Source organism: Apteryx mantelli, chromosome 5 (genome assembly GCF_036417845.1).
Source record: "Apteryx mantelli isolate bAptMan1 chromosome 5, bAptMan1.hap1, whole genome shotgun sequence".
Taxonomy (NCBI): domain Eukaryota; kingdom Metazoa; phylum Chordata; class Aves; order Apterygiformes; family Apterygidae; genus Apteryx; species Apteryx mantelli.
Genome location: NC_089982.1, coordinates 48857809 through 48880794, shown reverse-complemented (window position 1 = coordinate 48880794; position 22986 = coordinate 48857809). Strand labels below are relative to the sequence as shown.

The 22986-nt window shown below is 33.9% G+C and overlaps 1 long non-coding RNA gene across 1 annotated transcript in view; it reads right to left on the bottom strand.

Moving 5' to 3' along the window:
• Positions 1 to 22652, bottom strand: part of LOC106484023 (uncharacterized) — a 75960-nt gene extending 53308 nt beyond the window's left edge. Inside the window, exon 1 of the long non-coding RNA XR_001292499.1 lies at positions 22601 to 22652. This is a non-coding gene — a long non-coding RNA (uncharacterized lncRNA). The remainder of the gene's footprint in view (positions 1 to 22600) is intronic.
• Positions 22653 to 22986: the final 334 nt, after the last annotated feature.

Below are 22986 nucleotides of genomic sequence, written 5' to 3'. Positions count from 1 at the left end.
GTAATCAATTTAAAAATCTCAAAACACGCAGGCAGCGCCTAGTTTAGGACATATAATTATTTGGAACTCTCAGAAAGATGGTGAATTCTTTGTAGTTAAGTTCATGCACATGAGTTGGAAAAAAATGATATTGTGGAAGCCTACAGAACCGATACAACTAGTTTTCCAGGTTGGGGTTCCCCAACTATCTTTCCTAGTTAGGAAACGTTTAGCCAGGATGCCATGTTTAGCAAACTTTAGCATGGTTTTGTCCCACCCAGATTTGTCTAAGAATAACCTAGTAATTTTCCATCCTCAGACTTTAATAACAGAACAAGGACCACACTTTTCAGCAAGATTCTTTGATCTCCATCGTAGGGTTGAAGTAAGGCAGGAATCACCTTTTGAATAGCTCAGGCCTGTCCAATTACTTTTTAAAAACTAATTCTAGTAATAGCGTGCAAAACAAACATATTAAAGAAAAAAAGGATCCCTCTCCCAATTTTATAGTAGAATATATTTTATTTTGCATTTCAAAAAAATGCAAAGATTATTGTCAGTCTGGAGATAATTAACAAGAAAAGAAAATGAAAAATTATAACTATCAAGCATGGAATTGAGTTATTGTACTTTAAGAGAAACTGGAAATGGAATTGAATTATTATACTTTAAGAGAAACAGGAAGTACCTGAAACTGGATTAGAATACATTGTATTCTAAACAGAATATTCACTTAAACCTTGAAACATAATAAGCAACACAAATATCTATTCTTTCTTGAGAACAACTTCCCAAAGACTATAAGGAAAATGCGGCATGTATTATGATGACATATGGCCAATTTTACATGAGGGAGACAGGTTATGCTTTACATCAGTGCCTCAAGGAATGCAGACTACTAATACTGCTATTACCAAGCAATTTAAATCATAGTATAATTACACAGACAGATGGATTCTGAAACCCTTCTAGTTTCTTTTCAGCATTTAAATCAGAGTGAAAGATAACCAGAGAACTTTTCAGTTATAAAATGCCTAAGAACTAATGGATGAAGTTGACAAAATGTACAAACCAAGCTTAGTGGAAACAGCTTAAGAAAAATCAAAAAAATAGTATTTTATTCTAGGTACAAGGTAACATTAGCATAATTTTCACAGACTAATTAACACAGGCACAGAAAATCAGGAAAACAAAATGTAAGCAGAAAGACTTAGTTTCAACTTTTGCAGCTTTTAGTTATTTACTATACATATGTTTATTTCATTTTCAAAAAGTTGAACGCTCCAGAGTGGTTGGAGACTACACTTTTTGAAAATAATCCTGGAGCAGCAGGTTAGAGAGCCCACAAGAGAATAAACAACCCTGTAATTGATCCTGAGTAACACACAAGACTGCAATTAAAATCTTGAAGAAGAAACAATGGCATAAGCAACATTCATCTTATTAATTCTTTCTTTTTCTTTTTTTGATGTAAGCTTCATTTACTGTCTAGGTTTCTATTACAATTTTTTTTGTAAATGTCTTCACTTTGCAACATGTTTGTTATACAATACATATAGCAAAAATGTTGTATTTGTTTTTGACTTGTTATTTCTTAAGGAAGTTCTCATGTATGTGATTGCTCTGGCTATCTGTCTGGTTTTTGCTAGAGATAGCTTTTTAAACTCTGGTGAATTTCAATTAATTTGAAAGAAAGAAACTGCAAACAAATAAATTCCATGATTTGCATAGTTCTGTTTTCAGTCCTTTGATATTTATCTTTAATTTTACTGAAATATCCTTTCTTTTTTTTTAATTCAATTAAAACAATGGTTATTCCAATATTGTTAAGCATACTTAACTGTAAATAGTCAACAGACTTACAAAAATCAACTTAGTCAAAACTTAATAATTATATTCAAATATACTGATAAAACTGGGGACACTAAATCCCTTCATAGAGCTTACAGAACTCTACTGAATACACAGGAAATTTCGGTACCAAACCTAAGTCATATGAGGCTGCCTGTCAGATCATTTTACAGAACAGGTCACTAGGCATCCATTTCTAACACCCTGTACAGTACACCAATATTACTTCAGCAGGCTTTCTATCCTCAAACACTCTCCACACAAGCTTATATCAAGTAGTATATACTCTTGGCATCACACTATAAAACACCATACTGATAAGCTACAGTGCAATTGGATACAGTCAATATGCTCTTGAAAAGACTAGTCCTAAGCAGTGTGGGCGTAAGCCACTATTCACCACTTTGCCTGAGGGCCAAGAGCCCCTCTCTGTGCTGAAAATCTTAAGCAATGTAGTTATAGCCAGAGGCCAAGTACACTCTGCAACAAACTCCACAATACCCGTCCACAGCATGGGACCTGCAGAGTGTGCTGCAGTTCTCTTTTTGCTGAGATGTCAGGGAACGAGCAAGGAGCAAAAAGAAAATGGTGTGCCCTTGGATCTCTGTGCCAACATGGGATCAGGATGACTCCCCAGAAGAATTCCAACATTCCTTAATATTGATATATCTGTAATTGTACCTAAATGAGAAGTCTATATCCATAAAAAGTAAATAGTACTTTTGTGCTGTTCTTCAACAATAAACATGCTATGTCTGTGCAAGTGCAAACATGGAAATGAACTATAGAGATAACCCATAAACTAACCACCTTAGGACTGTCGAACCATGCGCAGAAGTTGATTTGCAATGTTGTCAATCTACAGATAAATGACTTTTACTAGAATTGCAGCAGAAATGAACTTTGGAGTCATCTCCACGGAAACATACTTGCATGAATAAAATAAACAGAAAAATCTGTGTTGAATGGATTTCCAAAACTACTCACAACCCTCCTGGAAAAGAAAAAAATAAAGAGAATCACATCAGTTAAAAAAAATCTATGATATGATATGATATGATACGATATATGATATAACACAGAAGTCTCCATACCTGGAAAAGAATGTGAATGCATTATTAGATCATGACAATAATTCAATATTGTTGTAAAAACGAAGCATTCACCTAGTATTCACCTACCCTAAAAACTGCTCTTATAATCAGTGGGGATATTCACTGATACCAACAAATTTGAAGTTATGCCTCAATTTTGTAATGAGTAAACCCACAATGATACCAAAGTTATACACTCAGAAATTTACAGGGTTTATCTAAATAACTTAAAATCACTTTTAAATGTTAAGAAATTATATCTTAAAAACTGATAGCATATGTATATATATGTATATACCTATATTTCTATACAAATGTAGGTAGACGTTTATTTTAAAAGACCTATTTATTTAAAAAGCAGTCTTCTTTTTTCACAATCTTAACTCAGACAGTTTAGATTTACTGTATGTTACAGGCAGAATCAATCACAATGCCAATAGTTGAGCTTCATCAGTATTTTCCAGAAGAAAAGATGAAATTTTTTCAACCCTGTCTACAACTAAAGCAAATCAGGAAAGAACTTTCACAGTTACTGCTTCTTCTGTACTAGGAAGTTGCCAGAGTGTCCATTATGACAAGAAGTACCTTTATCTGAGTTCATCTCCTTCAAATGGTAAGGAGATGGAAGAATCAGTCTGTCTACAATAGAGGAAACAGATAGAAATTCAGGCTAGCATACAATGAAAGTGTATAAAGAATGAAAGATAGCAGGAACACTGAGGACAGCAGCAAGTGAGCTTGACTGAATTTGGGACAAGAACCAGCATGGAAAAAATGAGTGAGAACAGGCTACACTCTTCACTCCTGCTGATGGTTGCTCTGTTCCCCTCAACTGCAAATTGAAGATGGTCATAGGACTGGTTAATCAAATGTGACTGGTTATGATGCTAGTTACTTCACTGTCATATCATGTGCATTAAATGTACGAGGACAGAATTCTCGTCTTGACATATTTCTGAAAGGACTGCTGCAAAGCGTCCTTTCAGGATTAGAATTTTAAGCAATCTCTGAAGCATCTAAATATTTGAGCCACAGTGATAAAGAGATAATGACAAGCCTGAATACTGAACCATAAATAATATCTGATTTATGGACTAAATTTAAATGGTTATGAGAAAATTAACTTCCCTTGATAGCTTTAAAATAGATTTAAAAATGAATTATTAGCCAAATTTCTTTTAATTTCAAATGAATTTCCTATATATTAGCAAGTATTTAAAACCAAGATCATGGGTCATGGTAACCCTTTCAACAGTACATGAGTGATTTAGAAGCCTGATATGACTAATTATACTTTAAAAATTAATTCTTGTATTTAATTATTTTAGGATAAAAGCTGGGATTTTTTTTTTTTAATCAAGAGCAGAAGCATCTGAAACACATGTAAAAAGTCAGGAAAGCATTTGTTTTGAAATTGAGAACAATTCAATATTAAAGACGAATATAGCTCTTCCATGTTCTGTGACCAGAAATTTCTTCATGAAATTCAGCAGTATATTCTAAAATATATAGCATAGCACAACACAAAGGAAAGATTAGAAGACTCAGCAAGGAAAGTATTTTCAGTTGAGAAAGATGAGACCTAAATATATCTTACTTCTAAGATACGAAAGCAATATTTGGCTAGACTTTGGTACTTAGAAGAAACAGAGAATTACATAAGGAAATGTATTGATTTAAGTACTTTAGTCAGCTCAACTAAAAATACCCTAGAACACTAAAATACTGTGAGATAATCCAAACTTCAGAAAATGAATACCAAATATAAATATCCACTGAAATTTCAAATAAACTGGTTCACATTAATACTTGCTAGATGATGGATATACATTTTAAAAGTTTCTAGCAACAGGTTATTATCCAGCTGGGATTTGAATTACCTCATTATTATTATTATTATTTGCTGCTTATCCTTGGAGCTAAGGGACTTGTCTATTCTTCAAAATGACTTTTAAATCAGACCCTCATTAATCACCTCAAAATACAGTGTTGTTCTGTTAAAAAAGGGGGAAAAAACTCAGACCGAATGGGAATTACTACAGGCGAAAATCTGAATGCTCAAGCAAATCTCAGGTTTGTTTTTTATGTAAATCAAATATATTATTTTTTGAATGTGATCTGTGTTCCTAAAAATATGGAACTACAAAGTTATACAGATAAATAAGCATCACATATGCTATAAATTGTGAACTTTTTATCTCCTTTTCCATATTTTTTCTCCCATTTATGATTGTATCTCAGATGTTTCTGGATTATTATTAAGATATTCGAATGTACTAGAAATCTGTTTTGTGGAACTGTTAAATAATATTTATATTTCTATTTTGCCTAAGTAATGATGTAAAATCCTGTAAAGTTCATCATGCAGTATTGCTACCTTACCAAAGTTTATAACTTTTCTATTTTATAATTATTTCTATGTAAATAAACAGCATGTGTACACAGCAAAACACAGCACAGTATGGAGATAAATGAGCTAGCTTTAAACTTGAATACAGCGAGCCGTGTAGTTTGCAGCACAAAGAAAATAATCAGGATAATTTACTCTCTTGCCACTATAACTCATGTCTTAAGACACCACTGCAGTGGTGGATATTTTTGCTGCCATCTCTGCATTTCCTGAATTTCATTCATATGTCTTCCAGATATAGCCCACTGGGCTAACTAAGTGTACACTAGAAGCCCATGCTCAAACGGACAAAGTAGGGATTAAATTGCAGTCTGGATCTCAAGAGATGTGATGTTGCCTGAGCAGTCTATGAGTAACTGTTATGTGCTGAGCCATGAAATATAAAACGCTATCCTGCCTGTCAACATCAGGGGGAGTGTACATGCTTCCTGAGAAGGAGCAGGAAAACTCTACAGCTGCTGGCCCAGTGGAGGATGGCTACTATTCAGATCCGGTAATTCCCGGCCATGTTCAATCATGTTGTAATTGGCCATGCTCAGAGGCAAATACCGCTTGTGGCAGGTGTACAACCAGAACCTGAACACAGCCTGCAAACTTCTCTCTGCCTACAAAAGTTGTGCAAGACTTTTTAACGCATATAGGCCCAAAGGCATGATTGTGAGTATACAGAATGTGTTTGGAGGAACTCATTAACAAAAAAAGAGCTAAGCATTAACATGCAAAAGAAACCAATCCTATTCTTTCTTTTTTTTTGGTATGGGAAGTGCATTAAGATTATTTAATAAAGTTTAAGCATAAAGGGAAGGAGGTATTCCCTACAATAAGCTCTAAGTCAAAACAGCCAAATATTTCTTTTGAATACTAATGAAAGAGCTTACATAGAGATCTTACATAATTGGAAATATAAATGAAGATATTACTATATCTGTATATTTGAATACATATACCAATGTATCTGTATGTCAATATATTAAGAGTAGCATAGAGTGTGTCAACAAGAGCAAGTTTTACATACATGCACTCAAAGGGGTATGCTGAAAAAGATATCAAGGATATTACGTATTTCATATTTATATGGTTAGGTACATGGTTTATCGCCTGTCTCATTCAGAATAACTAGATTACAGACACACTTTATGTTCGCAACTTTTAATAACAGAAGGACTGAAAACAGCTTTCCCACAAGTGAATTTTGTGAAGGAGAGCAGTCAGAGACTTACGAGACAACATGAAACAGTGTCACTTTCACAGTATGAATCCTACTTGACGGACCTTCTAGAAACCAAATTAAGGCTATGTGGAAGTCATGTAGAAGCTTAAAATGCGACTCCCAAAAAAACCCAAGCTTCTGTTCAATGTCAAATTACATGAAGTTATAGAGTTTACAGGTTAGTCTGAGGAACTTCTCATGACACATGCTGCTCTAATTCATTAGGCTTTTTCAGACCAAGAAATAACAAGGAGATATCAAAAACAAAACCAGAAAGAGTCTGAAAGCATTACAGAAAAATGAATCATGCAAAACTAGTTTTAACTAGACAAGTTATTTTAGGACAAAAAGTCTGGTTACTTCTGGATTTGCATTCTGTCTTCTCACATCCTCCCTCTGTGCAGTAAATCTTTCCTTTAGTATCTCCTTTAACTTCCCCCCTCCCTACCACAATGCCTCAGTTTCTCTTCTCCCTTCCTGTGTGTCCTGAAATCCCATCAGTGTTCGCACTTTCCCCATGTGTGCCCCAGGTCCTGGTTAGTGCTTTGACAAGCTCTTACAGCAAGTGCTGTGGTAGTCATCACCTATGTGAGAGCTGATTGGTCAAAATTGTGTGTGCTGAATGACCTGCTGAAAAAAGAAGATGACAGTTTAGATCTTCTTCTTCCCACATCTGTAACATAATCATAATCATGCCTGTAAACAAGATGTTTCATCTAAGACCATCTAGGAGAAGAGTTTCCTCACTATTTTACAGTTCTCACCTAAAGAATCACATCAATGGCACCTGTGGGTATGCTTCCCTAGTGCACTATCAGTGGACTTCCTTTAGCCGTATTTTCTCCTATTTTTATCTGCTGAGTAATTTGTACTAAAGATTACCAATGGAAACTGTACTGAGACAGTTAAAGAAGCACTCAGAAGGGCTAACAAAAACTTCTCACATAGGAGGTAAGAATTCAGCTTTTATCTATCAATAATTTTAAGAAGTTGTCTAATACATATCCAATCTGCAATAGTTCAACTAATATAGGACCTAACACACCAGTGAGGTTCAGCTTATACTTGTGTACAGTTTTTAAGAGCAGAAGCGATACAATTTATATTGAAATTATAGTGTAAGAAGCACTTCTTGTTCATGGTGTGTTTTCAATATGATCCTTGTTACTAAGACACATTTTTATTCCATTTTCACACTTGGCAATACTGCAAACAATAAAGGTATGAGAGTGTGACAGATACAAAATCACCCCCAACATCAACCAATGCATCCATGTGGTCACAATTTGAAACTGAAAGTCAAAGTTCTTGTTGTCTCAAGCATCATAAACAACTTTCTACAATGGAAATTTAGTTAAAAATAAATACCCTTCATGACATAAAGTATTGTAGAAGTATTTATTTTAAATTAGGTCTCATTTATTTCATGTGTAGTAGTTACTTTAATTATTCCAACTTACCCCTTTGGTACAATCTTCACAAAAAACCCAAAAAAATGAATTGTGGCTCCCAAGAACTTCTTAACACAATTTGTCTCAGAAGCCCTTCTTTCTCTCACATCATCTTTCACAGCTGCTTTCCCTTCTATTGACACTAAGCTACTTTCATTTATTCTTGGATTTAGAGAAGTTGAAGTACTGTAAGTGGACTGTAGTACCTGTTGACTTGAACAAATCTACAAGGCCTGCATTTCCTGGACTGAGAACTCCTGTGCAATGGGCCAGATGAGACGTAGCACTTCCATTCTACTGAGAGCCCCAATACAGATTCTACAGGGCTGGAGAAACTTCTGACAAAGAAGATAGGTACTGAAGAGGCAGAAGCAAAGGTTCAGCAATTAAACTATATGACATATTTAGTGTGTATGGCAAAGCTTTATTTATTTATTTGTTTATTAACTTTTTCAGTAAGCCCCACAAGGATCCACAGAATAATCACTGGTAGCACGTCACTTGGAGAGAGTGAGGCAGTAGCTTCCTAATGACAGACACTTCCTAATGACAGTCCATAGGAAGGAAGGGTATTCAGTAGAGGTTTAATAATTTTTCATAGCACTGCTTCTCTTTCAAGCAGCAGAAAACGTTAAAACTTCATGGCTTTCTCCCGGCTAGCTGAGAATATACCTGAATATACATAGAGTGGGCATAGTCTTAGAATTACTTGCTTTTTTTGTGTCAGTCAGTATACCAGTCTTTGAACAAAGGTGATAACTAACAGCATAGTCTCTCTTTTAGGAAACTCATCTCAAACACCAGTGCCTCATTTCCCAGTTGCAATCTGGCCTCATAGATGAATTTTGTTAAAAAGACTGAGGGAGACTACAAACTTGATTCCTGCTTATAGCAACTCTCTAATAAAAAAAAATTAAGGGGAAAAAAAACATTTTTTTAAAAAGCTGAACTATGCTCACATACTACGCAAAAGGGCTTCTAAAAATATATTTTCTGTTAAATAATTACACTTCATAGGTAATATTACATACATAATTCCGCATGAACTATTTTGCCAGTATGCTTCCTATACTATGGTACCACTCTCCACATTAACATACACTGTATGAGGAAAACAACTTGCTATTTTTAACTGCTTCAAATTGAAGGTTTCAAATACTACACACAGTTCTTTCACTCATTCACAGCATAACTGCTCTAAGCAAATGGCCCGTGTCACACATAAGATAACTTCTGAATTACTAAGGTAACTTTCTAAGAGAAATGAAATTCTCATGGTCATTTTGATATCCACCTATTATGAAATTACTGCTTTCCTTTTTAAGACACTTCAGTTAAATAAAAAAAATTTTTTTTTGATAATCAGTGACTGTTGAGTCAATCCTGCATCAGAAGTGTAGTTTCCAATGGTGTACATATTTCCACTGAAAACTAGAAGTTACTGGAAGAAGAAAAATGGAATTGATATTTAACATATCAATGCGTATCAACATTGTGTGAACAGGATGTACAAGACAGAAATAACTGTAGAAGCACTGAGAAGAACCAGACATTTCCTGTAGTTAATATGATCCTTGTAGTTCTCATGTTAAGAGTTCGTCAGCAACAGAAATTTAACTTCTCATTCCTTAAGCCTCCGTATTGCAATACCTGTTTTTCCAGTTGAGAAGAACCAGACATCATTTCAACTGGCATCTATCTTTGCCAGATGCACTGCTTATTTGAAGTGTGATGATGCAGTATTAGGTCACATAAGCTTGTATTTAGTTACTTTTTTTTTTTAATATCAGAGCTGCAAGAGATACAGAGCTACATTATCCTGGTAAAATACCCTGAAAATAGCGTATCTGTACTAAACCTTGTAGCTTCAGAAAACAGAAGAAAAATATAAGCAACTTCTTTAAAGACCAGACAAAGTTAGACCTCTAGACATCTCTGACCAATCAGCAGACATCCATAAAGTGAAGATAGATATAGGCCAGCCACCATATCTGAAAAATCTTTCAGCAGCTAATCTAATTAGTTAAATATAGACCAGTCAATTACAGTTCTGCTTTTAAAGGAGCAGTGTCTAGACCTTTAAAATTGTATCTACAATCCTGCCTGTGAAAAACAGATATGTACATCTAATTATGCAATTTGCAAATGCACATATAAATTATATGAAATCATAAAGCACTTTCCATGATTAAAATGGTATACACAGAATAGTAAACCCAGCTTTAAAGAGCATTAGGTCACTTGCTCTTTTCTCTCTTAATTAATTAACCCCAAATTGTACAAATAAAAACATATAATGACTAGTTAAAAGTATCTCACATTTTATTTCTCAGAACCTTCAGCCTGTAAATAAGCATAATCAAAGTCTGTTTAAGGTATCAGAGAAAAACAGAATAATCTCAAAACATGGTTTGCTTTTTTTGTCTTACTGATCCAAAGAATGATTTATTTTGATCTGACATGGAATTGAAGACTGGAGCATCTCACATGAAAAAAAGGCTGCAGTACATTTCTTTGATTATTCAAATCTCACACAGGTGCTCCAAGGAATTCCTTCAAAAACAAAACAATAACAGCACAGCACCTAGACTCTGTCATCAGTTAATAAGAAGCAATTAGAAAGTGGCAAATAATGAAGAACACATCTTAAGATGCATTCACTCATCGTTAAACCTGCATGTCCTCCTTAGGCATGCTTTAAGAAGACCTTAAGACCCCACTGCAGATGAAGAAGAGTCAGTTAGATAATCTTATGCACACAGACAGATATGTGATGTTTCACCTAAGAAAACAGAACAATCAGGCAACAGTAGCTTTAGAAGATGGGCAGGGTTTAAAGAGGTCAGCCGAATTTCAGAGGGAAGGAAATGCACATTTTTGTAGCCCTTTGTTTGCTGTATTGGGAGTCACCAAGGGTGGGCTCTAGAAATTGACTCAGTATTATCATATGTAACACACCATAGAAAATAAAATGTCAGATGATGATGATTCAGAAAGACTATCAATTCCAAGTTGATAACAACCTTTCCTGCACTGAAGTGGTAGCTGATCCCAACTGCAGTATCATCATCATACAGGTTCAAAACAATCATCATGATTCTAATTTTGAAATGAGAAATATGTGGATTATTAGTAATGAAATGGAAGTAGTTAAGATTGTTTTGAGTGCAGAGTACAAGTATATTTAACTACTCTTATTGTTCTACCCAACTAACCAGCATCATCTCTATAATGAATAATATCCCCAACATAAATATTTTAATGTATGTTGCTTGCAAAAGTACGGAAAATCAACATTTTTCATTATAGGTGCCAGGTTTCAGACCTGGAAGTGCTTGACAAGGACAAACTTCTTGGTCTACACAAGACATTAAAATTCCTTTAAATTTCTAACCCTAATTCTTGAGCTGAATTTCATACTTCTAATTCTTTTCAAAGAGCAGACTCCATGGTCTAATCCTGACATGTTGTATCTCATAGTAGGTTGCACTCCAGTGGGTCATCAATGTTTGTGTTAGGGAATGACAAAGAAAAATAGATAAGAAATATCAATTTGCTATATTTTATAAATTTGTGTTGATTTAACCAAACAGATTCATTCAGTCCCTCTCTCCCAAAATTTCTGGAAGCTTATTCTTAGTAATAAAATACTTATTTGAAAAATTTAGAGTTAAAAGTTTAAATATTTTATTTAAACTTTTGCTTGTTTAAAAGCAAATTTAATTTTAGGAAGAAAAATAGGAAAAATAACTACCAAAATTTTGAACTTCATTTTCAAGAAATAGAAACAAATAAAGAAGCTTGTAGGATTAAATTATCTCTGGTTTTATCTGTTGTTAGCAGTAGTAATATTGCCTACCTCCGTGTTTTCTTGCACAGTAATGTTATTTCCTATCCATAAAAAAAGTCTTAACAAGGAGGAGTCAGTTTTAAATCTAGACAGACACACACATATGCACATATATAGTATGAAACTCATGTCTATGAGTGTTAAATTTACAGTATATTAAAAAAATACAGCTTTTTTGGTCTTAACATCCATAAAAATTCATCATCTTGAAAACTTCTGTATACATGTTTATTCTGAAAACTTCATGTTATCCTTTATTATGATCTTGCCTCTTTTACTCTATTCAGGTGACATGTATGATGATTCATGGATTTGTGTATGCATGCTTTTTATAATTTTCTTGTTTCAAATAAGACCTCCAAACATCTCTTTCAACATATATAATAAATTCTATATTAGTACTACTAACAGAACTCCATAGCTTAACGAGTAACATAAGCTTTCCAGTAGCATTGAAGGTTGGTCAGTACTGAGTTTGAATTTCTGTCCTTGGTCCCCCTTTTTATTTGTTCACTCTCTTCTCAAAACTATTTGTAGGGAGTTGAAATATTCCACTCCTGACAATAGATAAACAGCTACTTTGCTTTTTAGAGGTAATTTAAACTGTTTCTGGATGCCTGTTTAAGAGCCTACTGCTCCTATATAGGAAATTAAATACACCGGTATTTGTTGTGAGTGAAAGATGGAAGCATACATGGTTTGTTCAATGAGTCAGATGGCATGTAGTATTCACAAATGGGAAACAAAATAATTTGGGCAAAATGTTTTTTTCTGCATGAGCAGATTCAAACACACAATATTTTCCAACTCAACTGAAAATAAGTTCCATCTTAAAATGGGTTAAGAAAATATGTTGGCCATATTGATTGCCTTTCCCTCCCTCCTCTTCAGCTTTTTAATGGTATAAAGTCTTTACCGGAACCCAGGCGACAGATGTCATCAAGTTGTCATAGACTTTTATTATACTGAATTCTTCATTAGAATCATGACATAGCAGACTGTCCATAGTAGCAATTTCTGACAGATACCTCTAGCAACCATCAAATCCAGAATATCTTTGGCCTTAAGGAAGAAATAACAATTTTTATTTTCTTCTAGTTTTCCTATCAAAAAAAATATATTTGGAAGGCAAGAAAAGTCTAAGAATACAAGCTCTGTGAATGAAGTTGTAAAATGGAAAAGGTAATAACACTTAGAGTCTGTCTGTAAGGAAACCTGAAAAGAAGATTAAGGAACCTTTGTCACAGCATGATGCACAGCTAGAAATATTCTGCTCTGAGTTCCTAGTCATCAGGTTTGACCAGTCTATTAAAAAATTTAAATGTTATCAGCTCAGCAACAAAATACAGCACCACAGTGATCTGATACAAAATTTCACTGACAGCAAAGTATTTTATCTAGAATTATTGTCATCCCTGGAAAGCCATCACTACACAGGTGATATTTTTCAAGAACTTAAAAGGATAAGGTGGAGTCTAGGAGAGTTAAAGGAAATTATATTCCTTCCATCTTTCCCCCCCTCCCCGTTACTCATGACACTGGATGTGGGTTTTTGTTCTCTTTTACTTTGTTTTTCACCCCATATTTCATAGGGTCTTGAGAAGGCAACATGCTTTGAGATATGAAGAAACTATCATCTTTTCTCTTCCCAGTAAGACATAATCCAGGCAAAACCAGAAATGAAGCTTCCATTTTAAAGCATTGATAATCCCAGGACAGTTATGTCTGAACTTTTCCATTGCCAGGTTTTTGTCTTCAATTTCAAAGACAGACACTCAGTATGATTAAATATCTACTACCATTAAAATGCCCATACAATACCTCAAAAGTTTTCTTTTTTTCCTTTTCCCATAAAGACCAAAGGCACTTTTGGTAGAGTTTGGGGGGTTGGGTTTTTGTTTTTGTTTTTGTTTTTTTGCCTTTTCATGCAGATTCATTCTGGAGTTTTTCTAGCTGAACAAAAAGAACTTTGATGTACATATGGAGAAGCAGAAGACTCAGCATTCAAGAAAAGTTTATAAAAGGGTCATTGGAGGGGAAAAAAGAACAAAAACAAAAAAATTCACACAATTACTGGAGCAGTGAGAAATTCATTTTCAAATTCAGACTCTGCCTAATTCAGATACCAAATATCATGAGATGACTCTTCCATAATCCCAGCTGTTGCAACTGTTCATTCTCCAAGCACTACTTGGTACAGAAAAAAAGTGCACAGAAAAGACTAATTTTTTGGCAGTCACTCTTGTTTCTGCTCCAGAGAATGTTAAAGGTTATTTATATACAGTAGAGAAATGTAGGTTTTTAGGAAAACTTACAGACTACTCTTTCCTTCCCAGAAAAATATGTAGCCTGGTGGTTACCCTTGTGGAAAATGTAGAATCAAATCCTCTCAGAAAGGAGAGAAAAGTGGAGTCTGTTTTTCTCAGTCATTTAACACAGAAATAAATCTACTAAAATAGAAAGTGTCTGTAAGGGAAATCAGATAAAATATCCCCTGCAGAATCTTGTGCATCTAAAGCTACTTTTCTTAAAAGAATTTGGGCAAACTCTTTCATGTTGTAAAGTGGAATAACCTTTATTAGACTACAAAAAAGCTAACTTTTTTCATTTCGGAAATTAATATGAAAGTCACATCCTTCTTTTCACCTAAGCTATTTTTATTTTCTTTCCTTCCTCCCACTTTCCTTCTTGTCCCCTTCTCTAATTCATTTCAAAAACTAAAATATTATGTATTTGTTCATCCTGGCTTTGCCTGGTGCAGCAGATAAAAGGGGAAAGTATGAGGTATTGTAGGCTACTAAGCAACTACTTATGCTGCAAGGGGATTATTATAGGTTTATCACTCAAATATAAAGGTAAACTGCAATTGTGAAGAGAAAAACATTATTAAAGTTTTTGCAGAGAAAATTCTCCAGAAAAATAAACATAGGTAATGAAACTCATTTACCAATGGTGGGTATAATAAGTGATAAAACATACACATCTATTAAAAGCTGGTGCAGATACAGATACAGATGGATGAAAAATATACAAAGCATATAAAATACGTACATTTATATGTTTAATTATATTTGAAAATATTTTAGCAAAATAATATGTATGGTATTTTTAAAATTGCTACCAAATGATGCATCTTAGCTGGATTTACTACACTTTAAATACATTCTCTCTAGTACAGTATTCCCAAGCCAGTTTTTTCATCCTTTCATTTTCTAATTTCCATCCCTTTCAGGTGGAAATCACTTCAGTAAAATAGATAATTGCTTCTGCTTTGCAATGTCAAACAGTTTGCCTCAGGTTATGGCAGTCTAAAATTAAGACAAAAAAAATTTTTCTCTCTCTCATTATCTTTCTCTCTTTCAAGCATCCCTTCATCTCACCCTCTTCGACAGTGTCCAAAGACATATTTTTCCATTGTTTATTCTTTGCTATTGTATTCTCATATTTAGTTACAATTTTACTTTGTGTCTTCTCCATAATCCTTCACCTTCAGCCCCAATTTTGAATGTCAAAATTTTACAATGGCTGAAGAGGAAACCTAAATATGTTGCAATCCAATTGCTCAGTCCACAGTATTTTCAATACCAGTCATAAATCTTCTCTTTGTCATTCTATTTTCTCCCCACAAAAAGCCACTATGGTAAAAATTCTGCTATATCTCAAAACGGAAAACAAATGACTGTTTTGAGACTACTAAATATACACTATATTCTTGAAATCTTAAAGTCTTAAGATAATACTATTACTCATTTCCATATTGTTAGTCTTGCCTTAACTTTCATTGCTTATTTGGCAATGAAGTTCTAAAATTGTAGTCTGCTTATTAAAAAGGCAAAGCACAGAACTGACAAATGGAAGAGAGCAGCAACTTATGGCGGTTCCTGCTGCTGCGTTTCCAAATTTTGAAAGCATGAGTGAAGCATTCACTACCTCTGCATCACCTTCATTCCAATCCTTACGAGTCTCCTTTCACTGTTATCGTAAAGCTGGACTTTCATGTTGAAAGGACTGAAGAACAGATTTTAGCCTCCTGTTCAAACAGAGCTCTCTCCTAAACTGATGTGTAAACTTTAGGCCCCCTTCAGCTGGACACCATTGCATGACTGGGATATTTTGCTATGTAAAAATTTTCAAGTTTCATGATCTAAAAATTAGATTTTAAAAAGCCACACACATAATATGCATACACAGATCCATACATGGATACATATTTTTGGATTTTAGTGATATTTAGTACAGATAATTATATAAACAAAAGTTATCCAATGCATCCATTTAAAAGGTTGCCTAGATAAATGCTTCCTACCCCCCATCCTTTTGCCCAAATGAGCACCGCTGTTCTTTATTTTGACACCACTTGTGAAGATGATCTTTTTGGTTCAGTCAGAATGTCCTTATACAAGCAAAATTCTAAATGTTTCTTGCAAAAGCTGGAGAGAGGCCAAGTCTCCTTGAACTAGCTTGTAAGACATTTTTAATTTTTGTATTTGTTAAACCTACAAGCATTTTGATTGTAACAGTTCAGTTAATCCAAAATATTATTGGCAAAAAATATTGCCAGTGTAATAAATTACAAATTACAACTGCTTTAACTCTTTGACTACTGAAAAGAGACTATGATGAAACACTATTATATATTGTATTTATATTTTAGTTTTGCATTCTCCTGGCACATTTACACAGCTGAAGTCAGCTCATACAACTGTCATTCAACATCTTTACCTGTTATCTAGATCTTAAAAAAGCTGAAATTGTTGGATGAGCACCACTGCACATTCTGCAGTGGGTTTACTTTAAATAAAAGAGAAACAGTATCCAAGAGATTTCAACATTTTTTACAACTAATAAAGTTATAAATTCAGATAAATTTAACAACTGACAAAGGCATTAGACTTAAAATTGGATTCTAGCTATTTGTAAAACACTGTTGAGCTTTAACTTATATACACAGAAATATAAAAGTAAAATCTGATATCTGTGTAAAGTTAAGCTTAGTTAACAATTACTCAAGTACTCTAGCACAACTGAGGAGCTGATTTTAAATAATGACAGTGCAATAAAACTCTCACACTACCATATATAGGCATTTTCATTTTAAATTTCTTTAATAAGATTTTTGCTTGGCAATTTGAGTTGCAATATTTTAAAAGAAGATATTGCAGCAGGAATTAATTTTCAGCAGTTTAGAGAGATGTCATTGTATTTAATTTATTATTTATGCTAAACACAGGTAATGAGGCAATGTAACATTTATGTTTCAGTATGCTTTCCAATTAGCCAAAAAAGTTCAGTCAGTCATTTCAAAGGGATTTTTTCAACATCCCAGAAGCAATTACATTATATCATAAATTATTTACCTGTGGTTAGGGTTTTTTTTTTCTAAAAATAAAGACATATTGTTTATTTATATAGTGTATATTTAGACAGGATTTATAGATATGTGCATATTGTATACACTTAGTGTGTATTTAGAGACTATATATGTATACAGTATATATAGTCTATATTTATATATGTATACATAGTGTTTACTTAGAGTTGAATGAATAACTTACAACCATTGATTCATCAAATAAATTAAGTCTTTTAAAATAGAAATAAAATGTGTTTTACTCAGATGTATTTAAAACACAAATACCATATGTATATCCTCTCTGGAAAAAGCTCCCAATAATATGAAAATCACGTTACAGCTGTAATGTCAAATGTTTAAAAACTAGAAAATCTCTGAGCTCCTTTACTTCCTCCCTACAGATTGTGATCATAATGAATACACATACTTGTCCACCCAAGATTCTCACATTACTTAGTTTCTGCTCAGACAGGGTTCACTGAAAAATTACATATTAGATATTTTGTTGCATCTTTCTTGTATGAGGTGTGGCTTGATGCCTACTAACTACACACTATTAAATCCACATTCTGAATGCAATTTATTACACTTAAAATTTTCTGTATATGGCTGTCTTATATTACTGTCTGTACTTTATAAACATATATTAAAAAACCCTGGAATAAGACTGAAGCAAATCCTCATTTTTGATTCTGTACTTTGTATGTATTATGATATTTAGTCATGCAACTATGGAACACTGGTAAAAGGCTGATTTTTAGTAATTTTCACAACATCACATGGAACCATATGGGACCAATCTCAGAGGGAGGGACAGAATTCAATTTCAGATGCAGTCATCTCTGATCTCTGTGACCTTAGTTATGTTATGCTTGGCATCACAGAAGCTCTAAGTGGCTGAAAGAAAAAGGTTGGTTTTGTTCTTCCATTTTGGGGTATAAGGTCTGCTGTGACTGACCACCTCTTGCTTGCAACTCCATTATCTCAGAGAGAGGAGGAGACAAAATTCAGCAATAGGTTTAAACACTGTATCCATTTAAGGAGGTTAGGCTAATAGGACCAAACTACATTTCCTGGACTTATGAACTCTGTATTACATCCAAACAAAGTCTGGCTATGTGAGAAGGCTGGTAAAGTCACAGATTACTGCTCAAGTTCTTTCAAAAATCTATCTTTATTCTCCTTTTCCCACTGGCATGATATTTACATTTTACGTTTTTGAACTTGAGGCTGTTCTACATGGATATAGATCAGGATCTATGCGAGGAAGACATCTTGATAAATTAGGTTGCTAAACTGCTGGTACATCTGAATTGCAACGTGAGAACTCATGGCAAAAAGTATATAGGAATGAACTTTAGCTATTCTTCTAAGAATCCAGGGAATAGAAGATGGATATTCCCTATTCAAGGCAACGCAACAAAGAAACAAATTAGCAAGCACCATAGCCAGGGGAACAATAAGTACATCCAGTAAGTCATACATGGTGCATATGTGGCTGATAATTAAACACCGTGAAAAGGGATTACTAATCTGCAATGGTGCAGTGAAACACAAAGTTCCTAAGAGATTTAGTGCAAACAACACAAGGTAGCTTTAGCAATTGACAAAAGATAACACAGAGAAAGCACGAATAGTGTCAAAGATTTCATAATACTAAAAGACACAAGGCAGTATGGAGGCTAAACATGTAGACATTTATCATCACATTGCTTTTAGTGTTGGTTTGATTTCTACCCTTTCAAGCAGTAGTTTAGCTGGCAGATAGAAAAATTTTTTTGTGAGGACAGGCTATTACACAGACCAAAAAAATAAAACCTTTAGAGTAAGCTTTGACAATTTGAAAAATCAATGCATGTGCCTAGACTTCATACTTTAAAGAAATATAAATCTCTAACCTAATATATTACAAAGTAGTATGAGAGATAAATCAAGTATTTCCTGAACTACTTTAATGCTGATCTCTGTTGAAAAGTTGGATTACTATTGAAATGTGAATTTCACCCAGATTAATATTTTATACTTATAGGAGTAGCATCTCAGGTTAGGCCTGAAACAAATGACCTAGAAATAAAACCGTAAGATGTCCTAAAAATTATTTGCTATTGCTTGCTTGGTTTCATTAACTGCTTCTGTCCTTTTACCATAAAAATCTAAAAAAACCAACCAAACAAAAAGAACACCCCACAGTCATCCATTCTATCACATGAAAAAAGAAAGAATAGAAACAACAATTGAAATTAATTTAGTCAATCAAATAATGGCAGCAAGCAAACACAGTGCTGGTTTTTATCACAGATACCAAGGATTTGATAAATATTTACTAAAAAAGGTGTTTGTTGATGGAAGTTTTATATTTTCCATCAAGAGTTCCCATAATATTGAGTGATTTTTCATGTTTGTTTGAAATGACAATTTTCTAAATTCCAGAAGTTTCCCTTATATACCTGATCTTTACAGTGAAAACAAACAAACAAGAAAACCAGCCTCCCCAGACTTTAACACATTGGCAATAAAGCTTTGTAAGAACAAAGTTATTTAAATGGCATTACCTGCTATTTGTCTTATTCTATATTGCCATTTTTTCCCCACTGAGTGCTAATAAGTGCTTGCTGTTGAAGAGGTTTACATTTAACATCTGTCACTTGTATCCAGAAGTAGCACCTACAGGGAACTGTCAAATAGATTGTTATTCTCCTCTGCAGCACCAGCAAATCTGTCTCACATCATTTACATACAGATAGTTATAGGCATTCATCATTTCATTATGCTGACTGCCTCACTATTCTAATGTATAATGTCTCTTTAATGAGCCTCAAAAAATACAATATTCCTTGATTTATGACTGCTTAACTGAAAAATTATACAGATTGACAAAAACTCATCATAAAGCATTTTCTGTTCCCACTACCCTGCGCTTTAAATTTAACAATGATTCTTGAGTTAATCTCATGATTTGTTTCTTTGACAAAACAAATGATTAAATTTTAATATGCCAAACTTTAGTGTCACTGCCTTTTTAAGAAGTATACTTTCAGTTCAACGAGAAAACAAAACAGAATTTGACAATTAAAATCGATCACTTTTTGTGAAAGAAATAAATGTATTGGACAATCTGTTTCAATATTATTATATGTCAATTACTGTAAGCTTCCTAACTTATCATGTGGAATACTGTGTTCCAGTCACAAGCAGGGACTCGTAAAAGAGCCTATTTACATGTTTAAGTAAATTGAACTATGCTTTATTGTATGAACCTCAATTATTTCATACACACAAATGTTTACCACTGAAAAAGAGTTTTGCTATTGAAAACCACCACATATTGAAGCATCACAAATATGCCTAAAACAACGACTGAAAGGTAGAGTTCATTCACCTAACTGAACTCAGCGCTCAGTTTTTCCTCCTACATCTCCACATGGTTACAAAGAATATAGGCATACAACTAGGAGCATCTGTTTTTCACTACCCAAGCTGAAAAACTTTGAAAAAACGTGCTCTTTCATCAGAATGCTGAAACTAGCCATTAGAAGCAAGAACTTTCACTAAGCATGAGAAAACAGGTGATACCTTGTTTCTGACAGATTTAAAATGTAGTTGAACGCTTGTACAATGCAATGTAGTTAGTGCCTACTAAGGTATTAAGATCTGTCTGAAATTTTTCCCATAATAGAGACAATTGTAATATTTTACTCCCCTGTGTATTCTCCACTGACCAATATAGTTTGACCTTACACTAAAGACATTCAGTCAGTATGTGACTGTACCTCTTCTCTGCTCAGCCACAAGACATAAAACTTATAGGAATTTAGGATTGAGACCTTTCCCCCTCTTTCAAAATACCCCCACCCTTCCCCAGGTTCAAAAGTAATAAGTGCAGACGTACACAGATGAGCACCAGTATGTCCTTTCACTACTTGATTACATAAGCCTTGCCTTCTATTTCCAAATAATAAAGCCAGGCTAAAAAGCCTGTATTATCCATTCAATGCAGCAGAAATGTATAGAGAATTAAGTAACAGATGGCAAGCTGCAGTCCCTAGATCCCTCCAAAAAGTCAACTTTAAGCAAAAAGTCATCAAAAGTAACTTATAGTACTACTGCATATTCAAGAGCCATGAAAAATTTTCAATAGATGCAGAAATATTATGAGATGATAGAAAATAAAGTGCCAAAATTATACTGATCTATTTGACCCTGACAGACTGTCAAATGCCCAATACAACAAAAATTCTCATTTCTGTTGTTAGATCCATATTTCAGTTACTTTGCACTGACTATTCCAGTTAACGTCCACATCTGAATTTCAGTGATTTCAAGAAGTTAAGCTTTTAAAGAATATAGGTATATTATGCCCTTATTAAGACACTATTTTTATTATCCATAGGAATTTGCATGTGTACGCATTTCAACCATACAAACATGAGAGTCCGTCAAATAAACCAATACAAGATTTTCTTACATTTGATTTTTTTCAGTTAATAAATCACAAAGCATCTATGGTAGTAGGTTTTTGTGTGTTAAATTCCTAACTATGAATCCAGAAAACTAGTGTGCCAATTCAAATACCTATTACAAATAACTGAAGACAGCCAAAGACACACATTTGTATAGCTGGATACTTGTAAATTCAAAATATATCAAATCATCCATTCATTCCTTTAACAGAAAATAAGTTTATATCTTAGCTTGTATCACTCTGATAAAATTCAGTTTTAAAAATCTTTATTCACCAGTCACTTTACCAGTCACAACAGATTCTCTCTGACTGTCATTCTGACCATCTCAGAATTAATCTTTCTGTGTCCCTTGCTATAACTGACAGGTACATAACTAAGAATAACCATGGACAATAACTATTGCTGTGTCTGTTAGTGTCAATGCCTTGAAGCTGTGCTATCTAATAATAATTTTAAAACTGGAAGACAGTGGAAGAGATTATGACTGGTTGTTAGTCCTCCTGACACAGGGAAAGGGTGATAGGAACAAAGTAAACATCACTCCCTTTATAACTCCTTCATTTTTTAATTCTACTTCTTCCTTTTCTTGCCTTATGACTTTAAGATACATCTCTTCTCAGACCACTGTGTGTTCATTCAGAAGGGATTACATTTAAATATCACAGGACCAGATGCTTAGGATTCAGCCTCTCGTATAGAGGGTTACTTCTGGAACATGGCCAACAGTGTCTGTGAATCTCAGTTTTCCCTTCTCAAACTTAAATTCAGAAAAGACTTTGGGGAACATCAGTAAGGAAATGTTTTAAACCTCCTCATTGTACTCTTAATATTTTGTGTGCACATAAATACATGGGAGTGCTTCCCCCGTAGAGTACTGAATTACCCAGGAACTCAACAACATTTTATAAAGTGTGTTTCATTCTATTGGAGCCTACTTACAGTAAGCTGGTCCTATGAGTGGCTTCAACACCTCAATCAGTGTAGACCGTACATAGGAAGAAAATCCAGAGTGTATTCTGTTCTTTTGTTTAATTTTCTGTCCTTCCAGAGATACACCTAGGAAATAACAATACAGAATAAGTACAAACATATACAGAAAATAATGCAAACCACATCATTAGAAATAGAAGATTATGTTGACCAATAATTTATTGCAAAGTCTGCACTATTTTCCCCTCAAGATGTAATTATCATATTATAGAAGATAAAAGTTTAAATTTTGCCCTCATTTATGCCTGTAGTACCCAAGTGACTCCAGAGTTCTTCGATCTCATGGCTGGCAAGTAGAATTGAACAGCTGTTATTGTTATACCTAAACAGCCATC